Below are 23643 nucleotides of genomic sequence, written 5' to 3' on the forward strand. Positions count from 1 at the left end.
CTCCTTAACAGAATTCAATAAACCTTCTTAAAAATCACAGAATTGTATGCGTATTGCCACTTACAAAGATTTCATAAGCTTTCTTTGCTGTGGTTACTATTATTTACTACTATAACAATACAAAATATTTTTTGTTTACTTTATAAAATTTCAAACATACATCGTACTAAATATGGTTTTCAAACACATGTCTCTCATTCCCTCAATTTTTCCCTAACATTCTGGTATCTTCCCTCAGCTTTGCTCTATGTTAGGAATCCCTGGTTGAGTGAAACTCTGGGCAGGAAAGGAAAGACTCCTCGCCATTTTTAGATGAGGAACCCCAAAAAACAGGATCCACATGGAAGAAAACTATTTGGTAATATTTGGGGAAAATAATAGAAGTTTCCTAAATCCTCTTTTTCCCTAATTCCATCTTCACCTTTTAATACTTAAGTCATTTTCTTTGGAGTCAATTGTCCCCCCCCCCCCAATTATTAACAAGAGTAAGCCAGCTGAATTTTCCATAGTCAGTTTCTGTGCATAAAAGAAGTCCTCCAAAATCACCTTCGTGGACTTCCTGAAACCCCACATCTTTCACAAAATTTGTCATTTCGCTTAGTAATCAGTATCCTCTGTCAGATTGTCGTGGCTCCTGACAAGGAACTGATAGACTGGTTTCATAGAAGTTGGTGTGATGAGTAGGGATGGAAGTTAGCATCATGAGGGAAGGACAGTTTTGACTGGAGTCTAATTTGTTAAGTCTTGATATATTTATTTATGGTTTTGGGGTTTATGACAGTCTTGATCCAGAAAATAAATATCTATCCTTTCAAATTACAGATCCTTCTGGAAAAATAACTCTTATGGATATGATATAGTTTATTCCTCATATCTGAATATTTCTGATGAAACTGCCTCTCTTCTTGGATATCTCAACACTATCCAGGTTAAACACTGAATTCCATGAATAGGCATGTAAATTTATCTCTCTCTCAACCCCAAAGAGAGAGCCATCAGAAATGAGTATACAGTTAGGGTTACCGATAATGAACTCCTGAATATAGCATAGGGTTCACAGCTTACTGACTGTAGAATATGTCAAACCCTTCATCTAATTTGTCCTGGATATTGACCTTCCTGCCTATGAACAGGCAGGCACCATAGCTCAGCGGCACCTGGAGGTCAGTAAAACCCTCCTAGTGGCACATGACTGGTTCTGACCGAGGGAATGGATCTATGTGAGGACTCATAAAATCTGAATGATTATCCAAAGTAAACACTAGGATATTGCTCCCTCTGGTCCTTTCTATGTGGTGGACGGACGTATGTGACAAACCCTCCTTGCTTTTCACGGGAGGATGCTCATGGAAACTGTCTGACTCATTTTACTGTCAAAAAGACTGATTTTTCCCATAGGAACAGTTGGAATGGGTGGTAGGTGCCGCATTTCTGACCAGGGACCGAACGTAAAAGTGATCCCAGTCAAACACACCACACCTGTAAACATCCACAATAATTTAAACTTTCAAAATCTGGCTTGAAATCATAGACTAGGGAAAATACACTGAACATGTCAGTTAAATAAATAAAACTTTTATTATAGATTTTACTACAAATGTATAACGTTGTGATAAACACTTACTAAATGGATATTTTGTTTGCTTTCTTAGACATTAGAAAGTATTCTTTGAAATGATTTTTTTTTTTTCAGCTGGCTTTAAGAGCTGGCCAGAGACATCTGAATCAATGTCTTATTTTTCTTTCCACACTTTTTTCCTGTAGCAAGCAGATGTGTTTTTCAGGAATAATCTACAGTTTCTTTTATTTTGCCAAGCCAGTGCATCATTAAATATTGAGTGAGACTTCCAAGGGCGTGGAAATAGAGTAAGTGTTGTGGTGAAATTTACCCAAGGCAGTCAGTTGAGGCCTCATACAAGGAGATTCAGGGAAAGTCCTTTGAAACAAATTTTTGTGCTTCTTAGTAGTGGCAGCGTCAGCTTTGTTTATGGTGTGTTCAGGTCACCAGAGCCCTCTCTGGAGGTAGGGTGATTTGAGGAGCCTGCGAGGATAATGCTTCTCTGTAGACCTTGGCATCCTACCCACTCCCTCTCCCTGCAGTTGAGTACCTTGGCACCAGCTCTGTATTTACTCCCTTCCCATCTCAGAGGGGACAACAACGCATTCTCTGTGACTGACTCTCATGAGCCAGAAGCCTTGTGCTTATCTCTCCCGGCCCTTCCCTGCCATACCTTCCCTGAAATGAAAGCAGACTTCTTGTCCAGCTCGAGGACCCGTCTGGTTCAGCAGAACACGCTCACTCTCAAGGAAGGATTGGTGCACAATAAATGATGTGGGGAGTGTGAGTTAGTGGCAGAGATCATTTTAAATACGAAACCACTAAAGTATAAAAAGAACCAAGTGTGAAATTAGTAGCCCGCTGCTAGAATGGTAGACTAGAATTCAGGAAACAGGTGCTACGGAGGTTCCTGCCATCGATTTGCTGTGTATCTTTGGGAAAATGTTTAAACTCACTGCATTTCATTTTCCTTATCTATAAACTGGACCAAGTTTAACTTGAATGATTGTATGTTGATTGATGAGATTTGCCTTCATTCCCTTATGTCGTATTTTGGTGGCCAGACATAGAGGCTAGAGGAAGTGTATGTGAGGATTAACTTAGACATTCTGTTCATAGTTACCTTATTGAATTCTGTCTTGTTTGTTCCAGTTATATTAGTTAGGGTTCTCTAGAGAAACAAGAATCAATAGGGCAAATCTTTATATAGATAGATATTTAGGTGTGAATATATATATTTATATAATTTTACATAAAATTATATAAAAGTATATGTAATATAATTATATATGTAATATATTTATATAATTTTATATTTATCTCTCTCTCTCTCTCTATAGAGAGAGAGAAATATTTGTTATAAGAAATTGGGTAATATAATAATGAAAGCTGAGAAATCCCAAGATCTGCAGTCAGAAGGCTAGAGACCGAGGGGAGGCTCTGGTGTCATTCTAGTCCAAGTCTGAAGGCCTAAGAACCAGGAGAAATGATAGACTCAGAAAACCATGAAGGGACAATGTTTTAGTTTTGAGTTTAGAGGCAGAAAAACACCAATGATCCACCTCAAACTGTTGGGTAAAGAGGAGCTCTTTCTCATGGGAGGGTCAGCTTTTTGTTCTTTTCAGGCCTTCAACTGATTGGATGGGGCCCATTCAAACAGGGGAGAATAATCAATCTGCTTTACTGAGTCTACTGATTCAAATGTTAATCTCCAAATCCAAAAACACTACCACAGACACACCCAGAATAGTGTTTGACTAAATATCCGGGCATCATGTGACCAAGTCAAGTTGACACATAAAATTAACCATTGCATTAATCAAAAAAAGAAACCACATGTGTAGTGTGTATTTGTTTCTAATCTTCGGGATTTGATGTTGATATTTATTTTTCTAAGAGGCTTTAGAGATGTTTGAGAAACTAAGAACATCGGAGTAATATAGTCTCTGCAAAAGTCGATCCAACTCCAGAGCATCTGACTTTAATAAGACCCATTATGAGGAGAGAATGGCCTCCCCTTTCTTTGATCTTTACCACAAAGACTGGATATTAGAAGCTTATTAAAAGTACAATTTTCTCTCTCTCTCTTTTTTAAAATTTCTTTTCAGCATAACCGTATTCATTGTTTTTGCACCACACCCAGTGCTCCATGCAATCTGTGCCCTCTCCAATACCCACCACCTGGTTCCCCCAACCTCCCACCCCCCACCCCTTCAAAACCCTCAGATTGTTTTTCAGAGTCCATAGTCTCTCATGGTTCACCTCCCCTTCCAATTTCTCTCAACTCCCTTCTCCTCTCCATCTCCCCTTGTCCTCCATGCTATTTGTTATGCTCCACAAATAAGTGAAACCATATGATAATTGACTCTCTCTGCTTGACTTATTTCACTCAGCATAATCTCTTCCAGTCCCATCCATGTTGCTACAAAAGTTGGGTATTCGTCCTTTCTGATGGAGGCATAAAACTCCATAGTGTATATGGACCACATCTTCCTTATCCATTCGTCCGTTGAAGGGCATCTTGGTTCTCTGCACAGTTTGGCGACCGTGGCCATTGCTGCTATAAACATTGGGGTACAGATGGCCCTTCTTTTCACTACATCTGAATCTTTGGGGTAAATACCCAGTAGTGCAATTGCAGGATAATAGGGAGGTTCTATTTTTAATTTCTTGAGGAATCTCCACACTGTTTTCCAAAGTGGTTGCACCAACTTACATTCCCATCAACAGTGTAAGACGGTTCCCCTTTATCCACATCCCCTCCAACACATGTTGTTTCCTGTCTTGCTAATTTTGGCCATTCTAACTGGTGTAAGGTGGTATTTCAATGTTGTTTTAATTTGAATCTCCCTGATGGCTAGTGATGATGAACATTTTTTCATGTGTCTGATAACCATTACAAATTTCTCTTGATAAAGATCTCTCATCCATGATGCCTCTAAAGCTTTCTTGAAACTCCTAATTTTTTGAAGATTTTATTTATTTATTTGAAAGAGAGAGAATGAGAGAGCATGAGAAGGTGGAGGGTCAGAAGGAGAAGCAGAGCAAGGAGCCCTATGCAGGACTCGATCTTGGGACTACAGGATCATTACCTGAGCCCAAGGCAGTCTCTTAACCAACTGAGCCATCCAGGTGTCTGATACTCCTGATTTTAATGTCTACCACTTTTCGGGTTGATGAAACCCGCTGAATAAAAGTGTGCATTCATTTTCTAAAAAAGCCTTCTTCAAGTTTCAGAACATGGTTCCTTTTTTTTGTACCAGGGACTTAAAAACAAACATGTCCTTCATGGTTTCATATATTTCAGATATATTCTTCACATAGTCTTTACCTTTACAACCTCAACATCTTAAAGTGCTTTTGTTCTATTTTCACCTAGAAATTTGTATGTCACATGGCTTTTTTTAATTGCCCACAAGTTATAATAACCACAATTGCTACTGTACATGAGTAGGTAGAAATCGGGAAACAAGAGTGATGGATCACTAACTAGAAGAGAAAGATGGTGAGATATCAGATTCAGACCCTGGGGTTTATGGTTAGTGCTGTGGGGCTTTTAACTTTTGCACAAATTCTTCCCCACAGTCTTCCCTACCTCATGAACACTGACTGATTTTCTAAGAGTTAGCATTAATATTCATGTACCTTGTGATGGCTTCCTTGAGCTTACCTAGCACGATTTGGTTTTCTTTTCCACTTTTCCATTCCATAAGTGCATATTTACCATGAGGCAAAGATAGTTCAGTTGTAATTAGTTATGATTTGAATCTTTTTCTACTCATTGCAGTCACTACAGCATTGTTAGGATAAAGCTAAGGGGGAAACATTTAGCTATTATATGGAAATACCTTTTGCGATGCCTTGGTCTAACAAGTAAGACATTATAGATAAATTATAGAGACATTTATATATAAAAATGGGAGAAAATTCATGTAAAAATAATGAAATATTAAACAAAAGCAGAAAAGGGGAAAAATTAACTAAATTCACTAAAATAACCTAAAATTATCCTGATCTTCAAATCATACTTAAAGTGGTAACTTAGTAAAAGAAGGAGATATTTTCCAGGGCAAGGGAATGAATAGATGGAAAATTGTTAGGTAATCAAATTAATGAAAATGAATGAGTGATATGAGCCCACTGGAAAAAGTTTAAATTTATTGCTGATTTCACATCATCATTGACTCTGATGAGGATAACATGAAACTCCTAAAGACATCAAAACAGTGAAGATGTCTGTGACAAACTCGTTGATACATGCTGTCAGCTCGGACAGTGTACAATGGTCGGTGTACATTTGCATATTCCAGATGCTTGAAATCTTATTTGTAGGAAAGATATTTGATAAAAGACTTTCAAAATCAGATAACAACCCTAAACATTTTTATTTCATTATCAGTAACAAGTTGTGAAATATGTTTTCTCAACCATCAATACTGAAATAATGTCCATAGGTGATACTGGAGAAAAGACTGATCTTGGTACTAGAATTAGCGGATCTTGTAAACGTTGTAGTATTTTCAGCTTTTTAAAAATTTTGTAGTTTTTCATGATTAAAATAAATCATTCTAAATAGTGCACACATACCTGTTTTTATAGCTGTAGGTTCATATTCTCTTTCATTAAAAAAGGTCCCTCAAATAAAGTGAACTTCAGACCCAACAAAACTTGGATTACCCTGTGTAGCAGACTTTTCATGCCTTAGTAGGCATTTATTTTATTTTAATTATCTTTGCTGTCTGTCTGTTAATTCTTTATGGAAGGAAGCAAGAATTTGGATCTTTAAAACTTGATAGGCAGTGGCCGAAGTTGCTTGATAAAGGATTAGAGGCTGCACATGTGGTCAACAGTGCATGGGGATAATCTGGAGAGATCCTTTCAGGGCAAGTCCAAGTCCTCTGTTTTCACTACGGGAATGATTGAACTATTTACGTGAAAGCTTTAAAGGCTATACTTTCAGGGATCTTTCCTATAGCTCATCAGTTGAAAGCTTTATATGATAGTAATCAACATTTTGAAAAATTTAGAAAATGTCGATCTGAGTGGTTTAGATAATTTACATAAATCTTCCAATAAAAACATACCTTTGGCTTAGAGAAGACATTTTTAAAGATGTTTATTTAATTTTATCCCTCCCAGTGTGATTAAAAACATAAATTCTTTCTCAAAAGTAATAATGACTATTTTGACCGTGAAGACAAATTTCTATCAGAAAAAGCCCCATCCCTCAACTTTTTTTGACTTTGAGTGCAAGTTCCAAATAAATTCTAATAAGCTCTTCCTTTAACTTAAACATATGTTTAGATTGTGGATACTGTTAGTATTAGAATTGATTTTTCTACTTTTTGAATGTATCTGGACTGTACAATTAGGGTGAATCAGTACTTTTAGTTATGGAAAGTTAAAAAACAAAATGACCTAAAAAGAACTCTCATTTTTCTTTCATGAAGGTGAAATATTTTCAAAGAGGAGAAAATTCAACTGCAAATAAATTTAGTTTATTTCATATGCATAGCAAATAAGTTTTAGGAAAAGAATGATAAACTCAAATTAAACATGTTTGAACTCTATTCTTTTGACAGAATAATGATATTTTGTACTGTAATACCTAGTTAAGTATGAATTCATATCGTAGATGTAGAATGAAACTAAACACATCAATTGTGTTGTTTTTCTAAGCTTAACATGTGAATTGACAAAATTTCTTTAAAATTTATTTTATTATACAAAGTTATATCTCTTTATTTAAAAACATTGTTATTTAGAAAATGCAATTAAAAGGACACTCAACGGGGGCGCCTGAGTGGCTCAGTGGGTTAAAGCCTCTGCCTTCGGCTGGGGTGGTGATCCCAGGGTCCTGGGATGGAGCCCCGCATAGGGCTCTCTGCTTCATGGGGACCCTGCTTACCCCTCTCTCTCTGTCTGCCTCTCGGCCTACTTGTGATCTCTGTCTGTCAAATAAATAAATAAAACCTTAAAAAAAAAAAGGACACTCAACGATAGGTATTTTGTGGTTTGTTTCTTTTCAAAAAAATATTGAAATAAAATATAAAATTGAGGGATTGAAATAAAATATAAAACTGAGGGATATTGAAATAAAATATAAAACTGAGGCAATACTTATTTCTTGAAAGCTTTAGGATTAGTTCTCACTTATCTATCTGGCCAGACTTCGATATGCTTCTGTCCTTTTAAATGATGCTTCTAATTTCGTAGCACTCCAGTAAAAGATATGATGACTTTTAAATTCTCCCAAAGGAAAACATTCTAGAGAAGAAAAAAATCTGCTGCTGGAGTGCTTGAGTTGCAAGACTGGGGAATAATGGGAATCTAAAAATGATTCTCAGACACTTGCTATGGAGATATTCCCATTTATACTCTTCAGCTAGATGTTAAGAAAGAAAGAAAGAAAGAAAGAAAGAAAGAAAGGAAGATTGATTCTTTTTCTCCCAGCCCCTAAACCATTATTTTATACAAAAATCTCACTCACTGAATTGGTATTTATTGAAAACCAAACACTAGGATTGCTAGACACATTGTATGTTATAGTAAGGATATAAAGAAACACAAAAACATATCTTGCCCTTGATGAACTCTTGGTCTAATCTGCAGTAAAATATTATTATAAATGCTAATATTATAAGCAAAAATAGAGTGCTCTAGGCGGAATGAGGAGCACTGTGACTTGGCTGTAGTGAATCAGGAAAGGGGCCATCAAGCAGACTGAGCACAAGTTGCTGTTAGAGTCATACAATTTTAAAACAAAAAGAGAACTTAGAGACTACTGTCAATCTAAAGATTTAAAGAATTACAGTGTCCTGTACAAAGTTGAAACTTTTTATTGATTTATTCAGCAAATGAATATTGAGTACCAACTACTTGCTCAGCATAGTTCTAGACCCCGCTATTTACACTGTTTAAAGACACAACAAAAATAAACTGATAGGATTAACATGACATAAGAATATCCTGAACTCTCCTCTCTGGGACATGCCAAATGGACAAGGATGCATAGATCAATTACCAATGAAAGACATTCAGAAACTAGCTGAGTTACTCTTACACATTGGGCAAATGAGAAAGTACCCACCTCAAAATGAGTAGAAATGATGGAGGCACACTTTCACCATGAATCTTGCCAGAGGCAGAGCATCTAAGAGACTCACTTTAGCTTTGGGAACACATATAGCCTGAAAGTGAGGGGATGGAAAAAGATATTCCATGAAAATGGAAACCAAAAGAAAACAGGTGTAGTTATACTTACATCAGATGAAACAGACTTTAAAACAAGATGTAATAAAAAACAAAAGTCATTATATAATGATAAAGGAGCCAATTCATCAAAAGGATATAAAGTTAATAAATATGTATGCACCCAACATAGGAGCAGCAAAATATATAAAGCAAATATTAACAGAGTTTAAGGGAGAAATAGACAGCAGTACAATGATGACAGGGGACTTGAATATACCACTTTGAACAATGGATAAATCAATCAGGCAGAAAATTAGTAAGGAAACATTGACCCTAAACTACATATTAGGCCAGATGGACTTAACTGCCATTTATAGAATATTCCATCCAAACACCAGCAGAATATACATTATTCTCAAGCGCACATAGAACATCCTTCAGGATAGATCACACGTTAAGTCACAAAACAAGCCTTGATAAATTTAAGAAGATTGAAATCATATCAAGTGTCTCAAGATCTCTCTTGACCACAATGCTATGAAACTAGAAATCCGCTACAAGAAGAAAACTGGAAAGATTGCAAATAGGAGCTTAAGCAGCACGCTCCTGAGCAACAAATGGGTCAAAGGAAAAACTAAAAGAGGAATCAAAAAATATCTTGAGATTAAGGAAAAAATATCTTGACACCAAGGAACATACCAAAACTTAAGGGATGCAGCAGAAGCAGTTTGAAGAGGGAAGTTTGTAGAAATAAATGCTTACATCAAGAAAAAAGAAAGATCTTAAATAAACAACTTAAATTTACACCTCAAGAACTAGAAAAAGAAGAACAAACTAAGCCCAAAGTTATCAGAAGAAGAGCATAACAAAGGTAAGAGTGGATATAATGGAGACTAAGACAATAAAAAGATCAATGAAAATAAGAGACGGATTTCTGAATAGATACCCCAAATAGCAACACTCATATGTAGAATCTTTAAAAAAAAAAAAAAGACAATTTCAATTCTTAGAAACAGAGTCGAAAAGTGGATGCCCGGGGCTGGAGGCAAGGGGTGGGGGAACAAGGAAAGGGATAGGGAGAGAAGGGTAAAAGTGTAAGAGCTTTCAATTATGAGACGAATAAGTTCTGGTGATCTAATGTATCATATGGTGACCATAGTGTATAATGGAAATTTGAGAAGAGAGTAGAACTTAAATGTTCTCTCTCTCTCTCTCTCATACACACACACACACATACTCACACACAAGTGACGTGATGGATTTGTTTATTAACTTTTTGGGGAGAATCCTTTCAAATATAAAACATATCAAGCCATCATATTGTGCACTTAAATATCTTACAATCTGTCCGTTATATATCACTAAAGCTAAAAAAACCCAAAACCTTAAAAAGAACCCCAAACCAAAGCAAAACCAAATAAAATATTTCTTCCCTGATGTAGTTTACATTCTCATGGGAGTGAGAATCTCACAACCAAAAGTACAGTACATCAGATGGTGATAAGTTAATAACTGCCATGGATCAGCTAACCAGGAAAGGGGTATAGAGATTATGAGAGGCATTATAATTTTAGTAGTTTGGCCAGATAAGACCATTGAGCAAGACCTGAGGGAACTGGGAGACAAACCATTGGAAGTATCTGGGTGTATTAAGGGAAAGTTGCACCAGCGTCTCTAGCAAATAGAAGAGCCCAATATAAAGGCTATGGCATGAGATCACATCTGTAGCTCCTGAAAACGCATGGAGACCAATGTGTCCGGAATAGCATGTATGATGAGAAAGCACAGGAAATGAATTTAGAGAGGGAATAGGGAGTTAAAACACGTAGGATCTTATCAACAATTGTAAATCTTTAGAATTCAGTTCTGAGTAAAACAGAAAATAAATCTTTGGGAAAGGGAAAGACAAAATATGACATCTACATTAAAAGTACATTAAAATGAAACCTCTGGTTTCTCCTGTGTGTGGACAGTAAGGGAAGAAAAGAGATTCTCTTAGAAAGCTATTGTAGTGACCCAGGAAAGAGGGAATCGTCTAGGAAGGTGGTCGGACTTGAGCTCTAGATCTGTTTGTAAGGTAGACCCCAACTCCATAGGGCTTGCTTGGTGAACAAATGTGTATCTAAAAGAATGTGGTCCTAGATAACTTGTAGGTGTGGGGCCTAAAGAGCTAGAAAGATGGGGAAGAATAGATGGAGAAGCCAGTAGATAGAACATGTCTGAGCTAATAGCAAGAGTTTGTTAACATACATAGTAATATGTATGAAGTAGTTCATACATATGTATGTATGAAGTAGTTCATACATATGTATGTATGAAGTAATATGTATGAAGTAGTTCATACATATTACTATGTATGTTTGAAGTGCCTAATCAAGACTCAACAGAGATGTCAAGTAGGCCTTTGAGTATAAAAACACTGGGAAGGAGAAGAGATTTGGAGATTTGAATTCATTGGTTCTCAGTAGAGAGATGTTGTTAAACATCTCTAAGAATGACAGGGAACCAGAAGGGGAAAGAGCACAGAGGGGCAGTGACTGAGAAATGAGCATCAGCTGGAGGTGGTTAGAAAGGAGAGGCCAACAAAGGGAATGGAGAAGGGATGGCCACCAAGGAAACTTTACCCTAGAAGTGAGTGAAGAGGGTAAATGGAGGGAGGAGCCATCAAAATTCTGCCCTCGCCACAAAGGCTATGGAAGCCTGAGGACTAGCTATTTTATTTAGGATCATGCAAATTATTAGTAACTTTAAAACAAAAATTTCAAGGATGTGGTCATAGTGAGGGAATCACCAATAGAGTAAGTTCCAGAGAAAATGAGGAAAGAAAGTGAAAACAGCCAGTATAAATCCTGTTTTGAAGAATTCTGGTATCAAGGAAAACAGAAATGACAACGTGTTGGTGAGAAGGGGTTGTACTACATGCTGGCTGAAAGTTTAAAATTTTTAAAAGATGGGACAAATGATGGTTTCTATGCCACTCCGAATATTCAGTGGGGAACAATTACTGATGTAGGAAAGGGGATTGTGAATCTTGGTAGATCTTACACTGGAATGTAAAGGTGTAATTTCTGAGTTTCTTGGTTTCTTGACTGAATCAACTTTGAGTCTCGACTGAATTTTGAATCTCTTAGCTGCTTCTTAATTAGTGGAATAAATGAAAGCAGTGGTTCTCAATCTTGTCTGCCCAGTTGAGTCACCTGGGGACTTAAGAAATCAATGTGCGAGGCCCACCCCAGGGCAGATAAATGAGATGAATTCATCCCATAGTTTTCAAAACCTCTCTCCGGTTTCAGATCTAAAGATTTTCTTGCCTTGAGAACTACAGAAGTAGAGTAGCTAGAAAATAATTAATAACAAAGATAATAAAATGTACTAAGGCACAGACTTTTTTTTTTTTTAAACATCAAGTCTCAGCCTTTTAGAAGAAAAAGTAAGGCCACTACTTCACTGAAATATCTTTGGCATAGAAGATTCAGAATCATTTAATTTGGAAAGACAGTCTAATCTAAACATTTGTTTTCATTATGGTTGACTTCGAGATGATATTTGCTGAATCCTGCAGATCAGAAAAGGGGATTTCTGAAAAAGTAATAGGCAAGTAAAAAGTTAAATCTTACGGATGGAGTATTTTGTAGTCGGAAAATTAAAAGGGAAGACCTGATTAAGAGAAAGAAACAGATTCATATTATAAATGGGCTTTCCTATGGAAAAGTGTTTTCTAACTCTAAACAACTATGGAAATATAATGGTACTATATAGTTGAGGATTACCTGCATTGTTTTGGGGATCTGATTTGCAAAGTCTTTCTACTACGTTTTATAAAACACACCTACGTTTACCCTTTTAAAAGAGTGGTAAAACCAAGACTCAAACCTAAAACTTGGGCTTCCAACTCTGAAGTCTGTACTTTTTGCACAGTTGTTGAGTAATCTCCTGAACTAAGTTACAGGAAAATAAAAATTTATAAATTTTAAATATAATTAAAAAGTCCTTGACTTCTCGGAGTTACTGAGTGAAAGGGATTGTTCTTTTCTTTCTTTTTCTTTTTTTTTTTTTAGAGTGGGGGAAGTGCAGAAGGGCAGAGGGAGAGAATGGATCTCAAGCAGCCTCTGCCCTGAGCAGGAAGACTCTGGGATTATGACCTGAGCCAAAACCAAGAGTCGGTTGGAAATCAAGAGTTTGATCAACCACCTGAGCCACCCAGGCACCCATTCATTGGCTCTTACTCCATGTTCTTGGAGAGAATATTTTGTCTCTGTTTTCTATTGTGCCTTGGTTTATGATACAGTCCTGAGTTGCAAAATCAACTAACTGGAACTTAAACAGCATTTTTTTAAAAGACAATAGAAGAGAATATGTAGTGTATAGTATGCAATAAGGGTAGGTGTGTTTTATAAAACATTTTCCATTTTATAATTTCATATATATATTAAGTTTATATACATAACTACATTACACATGAACACACACACACACACGCATACACACACAAGTGCATACACTTGGTCATGATATAAAATGTATTTTTTACTGGAGGTCACAGTAAAACCTTGAAAGCCACTGGAGTAATGAGTGTTAAGAACTTGATAAAATTGTGTGGAATTATTTTGAGTAGCATATTTTAAAAACTCAACCAAGCATGGGCCATAAGCCAGGGTTTATGACTATTTTCCTTATGGTGATTATTTGTTTTAAAGTTTTTGTGGTAGCAGAATTTGGCCTTGTTAACAGTTGCTATAATGTTCATTCATATGAAGTATATTCAAGTTGGAATGGGCTCCGTTCATGGAACAATCTGGCCCTGAGGAAAGCGGTGAAATGAGGGGAGATTTTTTTAATATTCCTCCCTAAGGGCAGATTTTTTTAATATTCCTACCTAAGGGCTCAGACAACTTTATCCTTTGGGAGCTGCGTTCCATCTCCTTATGCATATATTCTTTTTTTTTTAATATAATTTTTTATTTTATATAAACATATATTTTTATCCCCAGGGGTACAGGTCTGTGAATTGCCAGGTTTACACACTTCACAGCACTCACCAAAGCACATACCCTCCCCAATGTCCATAATCCCACCCCCTTCTCCCAACCCCCCTCCCCCCAGCAACCCTCAGTTTGTTTTGTGAGATTAAGAGTCACTTATGGTTTGTCTCCCTCCCAATCCCATCTTCTTTCATTGATTCTTCTCGTACCCACTTAAGCCCCCATGTTGCAACACCACTTCCTCATATCAGGGAGATCATATGATAGTTGTCTTTCTCCGCCTGACTTATTTCGCTAAGCATGATACGCTCTAGTTCCATCCATGTTGTCGCAAATGGCAAGATCCTTATGCATATATTCTTATATACTGCACAAGATTTATTTTAAGGGCTATTTTCCTCATGAAAAATTTCCCTACCAATAATTCATGTACCAATTTACTAACGTTAAATGTTTAGCATGAAAATGACAGATATGAGTTTGTATTACTAAAATGATGGTGTTGCCAACTCTTGTTTTAGAATTAAAGGCTTCATTCTCGTCTTGACCTTCTTTCTCCAGTATTATTGTAGGAATGAAAGTGAGAAGTAATTATTTTAGTTCTTATTTTATGTTTAAGAAGTACACCTCAAAGTTTTACCTGAGGTGAAGTGGGTGAAAACTTCAGGCACCAAGCAATTGCTTGATTGTTTTTGAAGCTGACTTAGTGATTAATCAGGAAGTTCTTAAGAACGAACTGTCTGGATGGCAGAATAGAGTATAATTCCTACAATGCAAGGTTTACAGTCTGGGATGAAATAATTTTATGAATAATCATTAGACCCATCACAAACACTAGACGATTAATAAAAGACAATATTGAATACAGATATCCATACACACGTAACCTTCATTGGTCCCCCCGGTCCACCATTCCCAATTGCCCAACCTTATAAATTCCTTAAACATGGGCTGGCAGTGAATATAGTCCATTTATATATCAGGGTACTCAAAGAATATTTTTTAGGAAGGTTGAGTGCCTGTGATTTTGAGACTTAATAAAACTCAGTAGAAACCACAGAGGAACACAAGAATGGGAGAGTAAGAAGGGCCTCTTCTTGTAAGTAAGAAGACATCTCATTTTAGGGCTCTATGTCCAACAGCCCAGAGGTTTAAGGCCTTGTCCATAGCCTTATACTCAACGTAAGGGAGTCCTCAAACCCAGACTTGGTGAATTCCCACACATCATTGCATATCTCTGACAGTATATATATGCATTATCCCCTTGCTATTTTAACTTCCCTGTGTTAAGAGAAGACAAAGGAAAAGAAAATGGGCCATTTCACTTCATTGCAAGATGATGCTTATTGGGTTGTTGTATTTAAAATAGGACGTCCATTTTTATGAATCTCTAATCCTGATAACCTCAGATGCTTTTTAAATTTGTGCAGGATTACATTATACCAATTAAATTTTAAACTGGTACAGTACACTTGTAAAAGTATATTTGGTTCACATATCATCTCTTCTCTATTTTTAGTTGCTGTGTTCTCACTCTGTCTTGATTTCAGAGAACTCAGATATATCTGTATGATTTACCAAAACTCCAATAATCTGTACTTTGAGTGTACCCATCCATCACAGGAGATGCCCCTTCAAAATTGTATTGACTTGCAACTATCTGTACCAAGCTTTGTAAATCATTACTAACATTTTTAATAAGTTTTAATTTTTTATGAACTGTTTTTAGTGGCCATCTAGGATTTCAAGTAATGTAGAGAGAACAAATGAGTTACGATGTGATTCTAAGAGCTAAGAAATAAAACAGGCACTTTCCAAGTTTCTGTCTATGGTGTGATCTCAAGCCAGGTTCTAAGAGCCTGAATCTTTTCAAAATGTTTCTGAAATTAAGAACTCATGTGATGGGCTATACTTTTCCTGTTGTAGCACTCACCAGGCCTTGCTGTACTGGCTTGATCATTGTTACTTTCCTGTAGGAGACTACAGTCTATAACCTCAGACATGCCCCCTTCTTACTGTGCTATTATTCACCTCTCTATCAAGCATATGTCAGGTATAAAACAAATTTTGTTGAATTAGTGAGGACGACTTTGACTAGGGGTAAGATTATACCTATTTCATTTGCATGCTTTTTGGGATATAATGTGATTTGAGTGGGTCCCATATTTACTAATCGAAAATCATGATAATACTTTAGGGGTCCTTGGGTGGCTCAGTTGGTTGAACATCCAACTCTTAGTTCATCCAATGAACTCAGCTCAGGTTGTGATCTCAGGATGGTGAGACTGAACCCCATGTTGGGCTCTGTGCTCAGCAGGAGTCTGCTTGAGGATTCTCTCTCTCCCTCTGCCTCGGCCCCTCCCATCCCCCTCTATGTCTCTAAAATAAGTAAATAAATCTTAAAAATAAGGAAAATCACAATACTTTGTGTGCATTTTTTCAGACTTATTTCTTGAATTGTCTTAAAGTGTCTAAAGCTATCTAGCATGTCCAAAAGACCATGCTAGCTAGCTATGTTGTAAGGTAGATTGCTGGACAGAGAGCCTGCTAACATAAGTTTCTGGGACCCTTTAGGATACCAGCTGGCACATTCATCTCAAATTATATGAAAAGTCTATTCTATATATACTATTTAAATGTATTTGTCTAAAAATGTATTCATTACTATTTAATGTTAAGATTAATACTAATACTGTGTGTAATTTGCAAAAAAGTATAATTGGGGGAGCACTGCATTTTTTGTGACCAACACAAGTATGTGATCTTAAAATAATTGAATGTTACTGCATAAGATCCACCATTGAGATACATATAGAATACCAAGAAGATGTGAAATACTAAATGGTGATGCATGAACACGTTTCCTCTTCATTGATACAATGCCGATGATGCATTTTAAAATCTGCATTTTGCAGTGAGCACTGGGTATTGTATACACACACAATGAATCATGGAACAATACATCAAAAGCAAATGAAGTACTGTATGGTGACTAATATAACAAAATAATGAAAAAATAAATGAAAATTCTAGAAACTCAAAAGAAATGACAGATACAGATAGGAACAGAGTAGAATGGAGGAACCTACAATACAGGTGATGTAGAAAGCCAATGAAAAAGTGAAATTTCCCAATTCTTGGGAAATTCCCCTAAATCAGTAGTGACAAGAGCTTGACTAGATTGTTAGTGGGACAACTTACTGGGAAATTGCTAAATGGAGCCAGAGAGGCCAGCTGGAGTATGTGGATGAGTGGTGTCAGTAGCAATGATGGAAGCTAGAAGACTAGAGACTATTGTCTCCAAGGAGTCAGGGAAATAATTGTTTATCTGGAATTGATTACTACTGAAACTTAAAAGGACAGACTAGAGATTTTTGCAAATAACAATGGAGAACATTTCACATCAACAGATCTGCACTGAATATGGAATGATTTCAAAGGGAAGTCCATTGCAAGGAGCAATAGTGATTAAATAAAATACCTGTTTGACACTTAGCCAACATTTGCCATATGAAATAATCATATTTTATAATTTATGGGTAAAAATAAGAGAAATTAATGTGGAACCAACAATAGACTCCACACTGAGATATGATTAGCTAGCATTAAAGCACTCTGGGTACATTTACTCAGGAGCAGTATAAAAAGATTACTTAACTTTAGTATTTAAGTGAAATATACATGTTACATTGTCTAATAAAACAGGTAATAGAATAGAAACAATGTTTAAACAGCACAATGTGAAGGGAAAAATCTTGGATTTTACATGAAGTGATTTAACTATTAAACATGCAAAATTATAATACAGACAGCAGAGGGCAGGGTATCCTTGGTACTGTGTTGATAATTTCTTGAAATTGTAAAACATGTCTAATGTTATCCCTGAAACCGTATGTTTCTTGTGTTGAGCTGGATTTTAGAGATATTAGGTTTAAAAAAAATACGGATGACACAGTTTACTTTTTATTAAAAACAGAAATCTTGATATGCCCTGCGTAATATTAGGGCATATCTTCTAGGCAAAGACATGTACATATTAGTAGTCTTTGGATTAAGGAAATCTACTGAATTTTGTTAAATACATTTTGAGAGTCATTTTTCTTTATTTTGAAAGTTATTTTGAAGTTCCTTGGGTAAAAAAGAGAAAAAGAAAAAAAGTGTTTGTAAAAAAGGTTGGAGAGACCCTTATTTTCCCAGGTTAAACATAACCCCTTAATGATGGCCAACATTATTTCTGGATGTGATTCTATAGTTATATGTTTTTCTATCCTGTAAATAGCTTAAACATTCTTTAAGATTCTGAATTCCTTAATATTTGTGTGTTTTAGTGCAGACAAAAATTAGTCTTATATCCAGTCTGAATTGTGTTAATGTATAGGAAATATTAAAATTTTTCTCTAAATAAATGAGATGTTTTATGCTGCTGCCATCTTTATATTAATTATTACAAATAAAGTGTCAAGGTACGGTGTATAACTGGACTTGGGTGTTCTCCAGTCCCTTAGGATAGCCCTTGTTTATTCTGTGGTAACATGATCTAAAATATTGGTAACTAGCGGGAACAAAACTTTCGTATTCACTCATTCTCCATATTCTCATGGGTTGGTCTAGTGCCCTTCCATGTTGTCTTCACTCTGGACCTCTGTTGATGGAGCCCTTATCTGGAATATTCTAGTCTTCTAACACAGGAGTAAAGAGAAACTGGCAAGCTATAGTGGCTCTTAAATTCCTACTTGCAAGTGACACATGTCACATCTCACTTTTCATGAGTCGTATGATAAGGTTGACATCAGTGAAGTGGGGGAGGAGAATCTTTCCCAAGAGCTGGGCTGCAAATATTTAGAAACAAATAACACAATCTGTTACAGCGTCCTTATGATATTAGAAACCCTGCTCAAATTTTAGTCCATCGGTTTGTGTAAACTACTTAAAACAAATAACTTGTGTTCTAAATGTTCTTGTGACTTAGTCTTTGAGAAAAATTTTAGGAATCTCATAAGTGGAATATTTAGAAATGGTGATCATTAATGGTAAAGAAAAATTTTTAAAGGTCCTGAAAAATGAAACAGTAATAGGATTATGGGTTGACTTTGCTTTTTTGCTGTAATGGGCTGGCAAAGGTTCTTCTTTACTATGTTTCTGAAAGAAATGATAGGTCCATGAGAGATAGAAGGAAAAAAACAACAACAAAGATGTTTTTCTTTGTAAAAGTAAATTGTAAGTCTTAGAAGTCTACCCTAAAGAAGATAGTGTTTTAAATCAACAAGGTAACTTTCTGATTTTTTTTTTTTTTGGTATAAATTTCATGATAGCCCTGGTCAGTTAGCAAGTGATTATTAATGCAATTTTCCCATGAAGGTTCAGATTTAGAGAGAACAGCTCAAGGTCATTCGACTGAGCCCTAATAACATTAAGACTGAGAGTTTAAATTTCTGCCTTTTTTTCCCTGTCTATAGATCATGTAACCTCTCAATCATTTTAGCAGTCTTATGTAACCTTGATTTGTTCTGTATTCATGGATGCAACTCTCAAATAAATTTTACTACAGACCTTACTATTAAAAAAATCAAATAACTGGCACTGCTTGTTGAATTTTTTTTCAGTGTTACTTGATAAACTCCAGCAAAACTAAATATTATTGAAATATCTTTTCCTCACAACTTTGAATTTTAAGCAATTTAAAATGAGTATAGCTATGTTTCCCATTATTATACTGATGAGACAAATTTATTCAATAATTCTGAAATTAAGAAAAAAGTACTGAGGTCATAGAACTTGTTAAACTAAGTATTTCAAAATTAAAAATGGGCCCCAAATCATCTCCTTCTCTCCCCCTCCATTTTAGAAGGCCGATTTGAGGTTTGCATGTCTATCCTGACAAAATGTGGTTCCATCCCATTTTGTTAAGGGAGCTACCTCCCTTGTTTTTGCTCTCTGGGATTCTAGCTTGTTTTGTGCACCAAATCGTAACAAGTGGCAATTCCCATTAAGTGGCCAGTTTCCTTCAAACAGGACTGTATAGAGAGCCAAAAGGATACTTAAGAATAAGTGAACCCGGACTATGGAAGGAGAACCACGTTGATTTTATTTCGTCTGTTGTATGACAGTTTAATTATTACAGGCATAGACTTAGAGTCTTGCTCTACGACTCTTGGCCAAGGGTTGGCAAACCACAGCCAGTGAACCCGCCACCTGTTTGGGTAACAGGGCCAAGTTCCCTGGTTTGAGAACTGTCTGCATGCTTTCGCTCTCTGCAGCGGAGTCGGAGAGCTGTGCCCGAGACCTTATGTCAACAAATCCAGTATTTACTCCCTAGCCCTTTAAGAAGTTGGTCAACCCCTCTTCTAGATGCACGATCTTGGCCAAGCTACCTAAATGTCTGGGCCTCACTTTTCTCATTATAAAATGTGAATAATCGTCTTTACCAAGTTGAGTTTATATGAGGATTAAATGAGTCACTCAGTATAAAAACTTGCCATAGCATGAGGATGGAGACAAAGTGCATCATGAAGACCGATAAAACCATAATCATATCCAGAAAATATGAAATAAGCTCTATTTCCTCTGCACGAAGGAAAGAATGGGTAAAAACTCATGTAAGAGAATAAATCTCGGGTTGTCTGAAGGACCTGGGTTCTTTTTGCATTGTTTCATTTCTGCTCAGTCTCTTTTCTGTGTCCCATGTAATTCTAGCCTCCTGCAAGTCTGTTTCGGACTGTCACTTCTCGTTGCCGGCCCTTCTTTATTATTTGTGGAAAAGTCTGCACGTCTACATCTGGAATTGCTCAAAGGTCACTGTAAGTATTGAGTCCTTATTAATGATTTGTTCCCTTCCAAAAAGCTTTCCAAAATGCCTGCAGCCAGGGTGAGCGTTCGCTCAGAGAGCTACTTTCCTCTGTTTTCAGGGACTCACGGTTGTGCTCTTGTCTTCTCAGTGGAGAAGAGAAAGGTTTTCTTGTATTTGCTATTAAGCATGAAGACATTTTGTGAATTAAAATAAGTCCTTTGATGGGAAAAAGTAGTCCAGTTTGGTATGTTTAAATATCCCCGATTGGGGCACATTAGGGGTTTTCAGTTTAATAATTGTAGGTCTAATTTCAGACAAACTACAAAATATGTGAAAATATGTTTCCTCAGCTTTGTGTTTTCCTGAAAACCAGCTACTGGTTTTCAGGTTATAACTAAAATATGCACAAATTACAGGAAATTTAGCAAATATAGAAAGCTATAAGGGAGAATTTAAAAATTCGCTTGAACCCTTTCCCTAAGTTGTAACACTTCTTGACACACATTTACATTATATAATATTTTTATTCCTCTTCATATATATATAATAATTTATATACTGATATATCCTATCAGTGGTATGCTTTATTATATCTTGTGTCTTGTTTTACTTGATATAATCCTGTGTATATCCTTCAATGTCATTAATTTTTGAAACACAATATTTTAGTCTGTGGAAATCCCATAATTTATTTAAACATGTTCATATTGGAAACTTCGGGGCAGAGTAAATTGTTACAACTCTTCTAGAGGGTAATTTATTAATGTAATGCAAAATACTAAATTTAGATACTCTTCAACATAGAAAATTGCATTTCTGTGAATTTATCCTAAGGGAAGTAATAGGGAAAAGTCACTCGAATATGTGTACTGAAATGTTCATATTACAGTGGAAAATAGTGAAAATAATTTTGCAGCCTCGATGTCCATCATTAGAAGATGACCTAAATAATTTATGGCAAATACTCCAGTGGAATGCAATGTGGTTGAAAGAGAAGGAGTTCATTTTTACTTATGTACATTGCAATTGTTTATATTCTTATGTGAAATAGAGCAAATTAAAGAGTAGTTTGCTTAGTAGATCTTAGTTTGGAAAATATACACATGTACTTGCCTCACCATATCAACAGTAGTTGTCTCTACGTACTGGCACCATGGATAACGGTTTCTTTTAAGTTCTTTCTTTGTGACATTTGATCATGATCCATGGTTACTTTTGTGAACAGGGAAGAAAGAAAGATGATTTCAAAAAGGAAAAAAAATATTAGCTATGTTACTCTTTGCAAATCTATGTCAGTCTTTCATAATAGTTGAGAATGTATCAGATTTGAATTTTACTTCATAGGGGAATCTTCATTTTTTTAGTACCCACAAAACTTTGTAATTTTTAATTTATTCTACTTATAGTTCAAAGATACTAGGAGAATATATTTATGCAAAAATTGTTGAACTTATGGACCGATGGGGATATTAGGACTCCTCATATGGGATAGAGAGTCCTATGGCTAGGAAAGTACATGCTTCTTCCTTTTGCTTAATATGGTTTCTCCAGAAGTTTCTTAGTCCATAGAATGAAGGAAGATGATAAGGGGGAGACTGAGTAGGAGACCTCATATTTCCTTTGATAGCAACTCCTAGTACCAGGAGAAAGATTGTCTGACTTTTCCCACTTCTTAGCTTATTTTTGTTTTCCAGATAAATAACTGGCTAGGAAAGTGAATATATATTACTAAATAAATCATTATTATGGCCCCCAAAAGTATTGTCTCATTCCCAATTCATCTCTAAATAGCTTTTGGACTAATTCAGGTTCTAAAATTCAAACTAAATCCCATGCATCTTTGGTAAGAATTCTAAATTCTAATTCTACATTTTTGGACATGTGTGTCTACATATGTGTGTGTGTATGTGTGTATGTATCCAATATATGTCTGTGTCTATATATACACACACACACACATATACATATTTGATCTTCAGAAATGTTGTGAAGCTTATGTCAATATACTCTCCCTCCTTCTAGTCACATATCATTGTATTTTAGGGAAAAATAGGTTTCATTGTTTCCCTTTGCATTCCTTTTATTACTAGTATGTTTGAATATTGTTTTGCCTTGACCAGTTTACTTAACAATTTTGTTACAATTCTTGGTGCTTTCCTCTTTTAGAGCAGGAGTTGGCAAACTATGGGCTACAGGCCAATTCAGCCCCGATCTGTTTTTGTAAATAAAGTTTCATCAAGACACAACCAGGCCCATCATTTATGTATCATATTGTCTGTGTTTTTTTCTTGCTACAGCAGCAGGGGTGAGTAGCTATGTCAAAGATTGTATGGTCATCAAAGCCCAAAATATTTACTCTTTGTCTTTTCCTGGGAAGAGTTTAAGGGCCCCTCCTCATGTTTTGGAGGTCTAGTTTTTAAGACCTGCTTTTATCAATTTGAATGAGTTCCTTAGTTGGCAAGGATTTTAATTCTTGTTTGAAATAGTTCTGGCAAATATTTTATTTCAAGTGATTTTCCTGCTTGATGAGGCCCTGGTGATTTCCTCTTCTAAAGGGATTCTTATTCCCTCCTTCTCTCAAACCCCTGAGCCTGGCATGCTGAATGACACATGCAGTGTTCATTAACTTAGAAGGGTTGCTTTTGTCCTTTTTATGATGATTGTGGGAGGGCCAATTTTTTATCTGGTTTGTCACTTTCTTAGCAAAATTTTCACAGCTCTCATTCTTGACCTAGATGTTAAGAAAGAACCATTTCTGAGAATCAGTTAGGATCCTTCTATTTGTACCTTGATATCCTAGCTATGATAAAGTTTGATGCTGGAACGCATTGTTTTATATGGACTCTTAGTGTTCTTAAAAATAATTCCTTTGGGCATCTGGGTGGCACAGTCGGTTAAGTGGCCAGCTCTTGGTTTTGGCTCAGGTCCTGATCTCAGCTCAGAGTCATGAGAAGGAGCCCCACGTTGGGCTCCATGTCCAGTGAGGAGTCTGCTTGGCATTCTCTCTCTCTTTTTGCCTCTACCCCTCCCCCAGCCCTCTATTTTTCTCTCTTACAAATAAATAAATAAATCTTAAAAAAATAATCACTTATGTCTAATAACACTCTAAATCTTTCCTGAAT

This window comes from Mustela nigripes, chromosome 2 (genome assembly GCF_022355385.1).
Source record: "Mustela nigripes isolate SB6536 chromosome 2, MUSNIG.SB6536, whole genome shotgun sequence".
Taxonomy (NCBI): Eukaryota; Metazoa; Chordata; class Mammalia; order Carnivora; family Mustelidae; genus Mustela; species Mustela nigripes.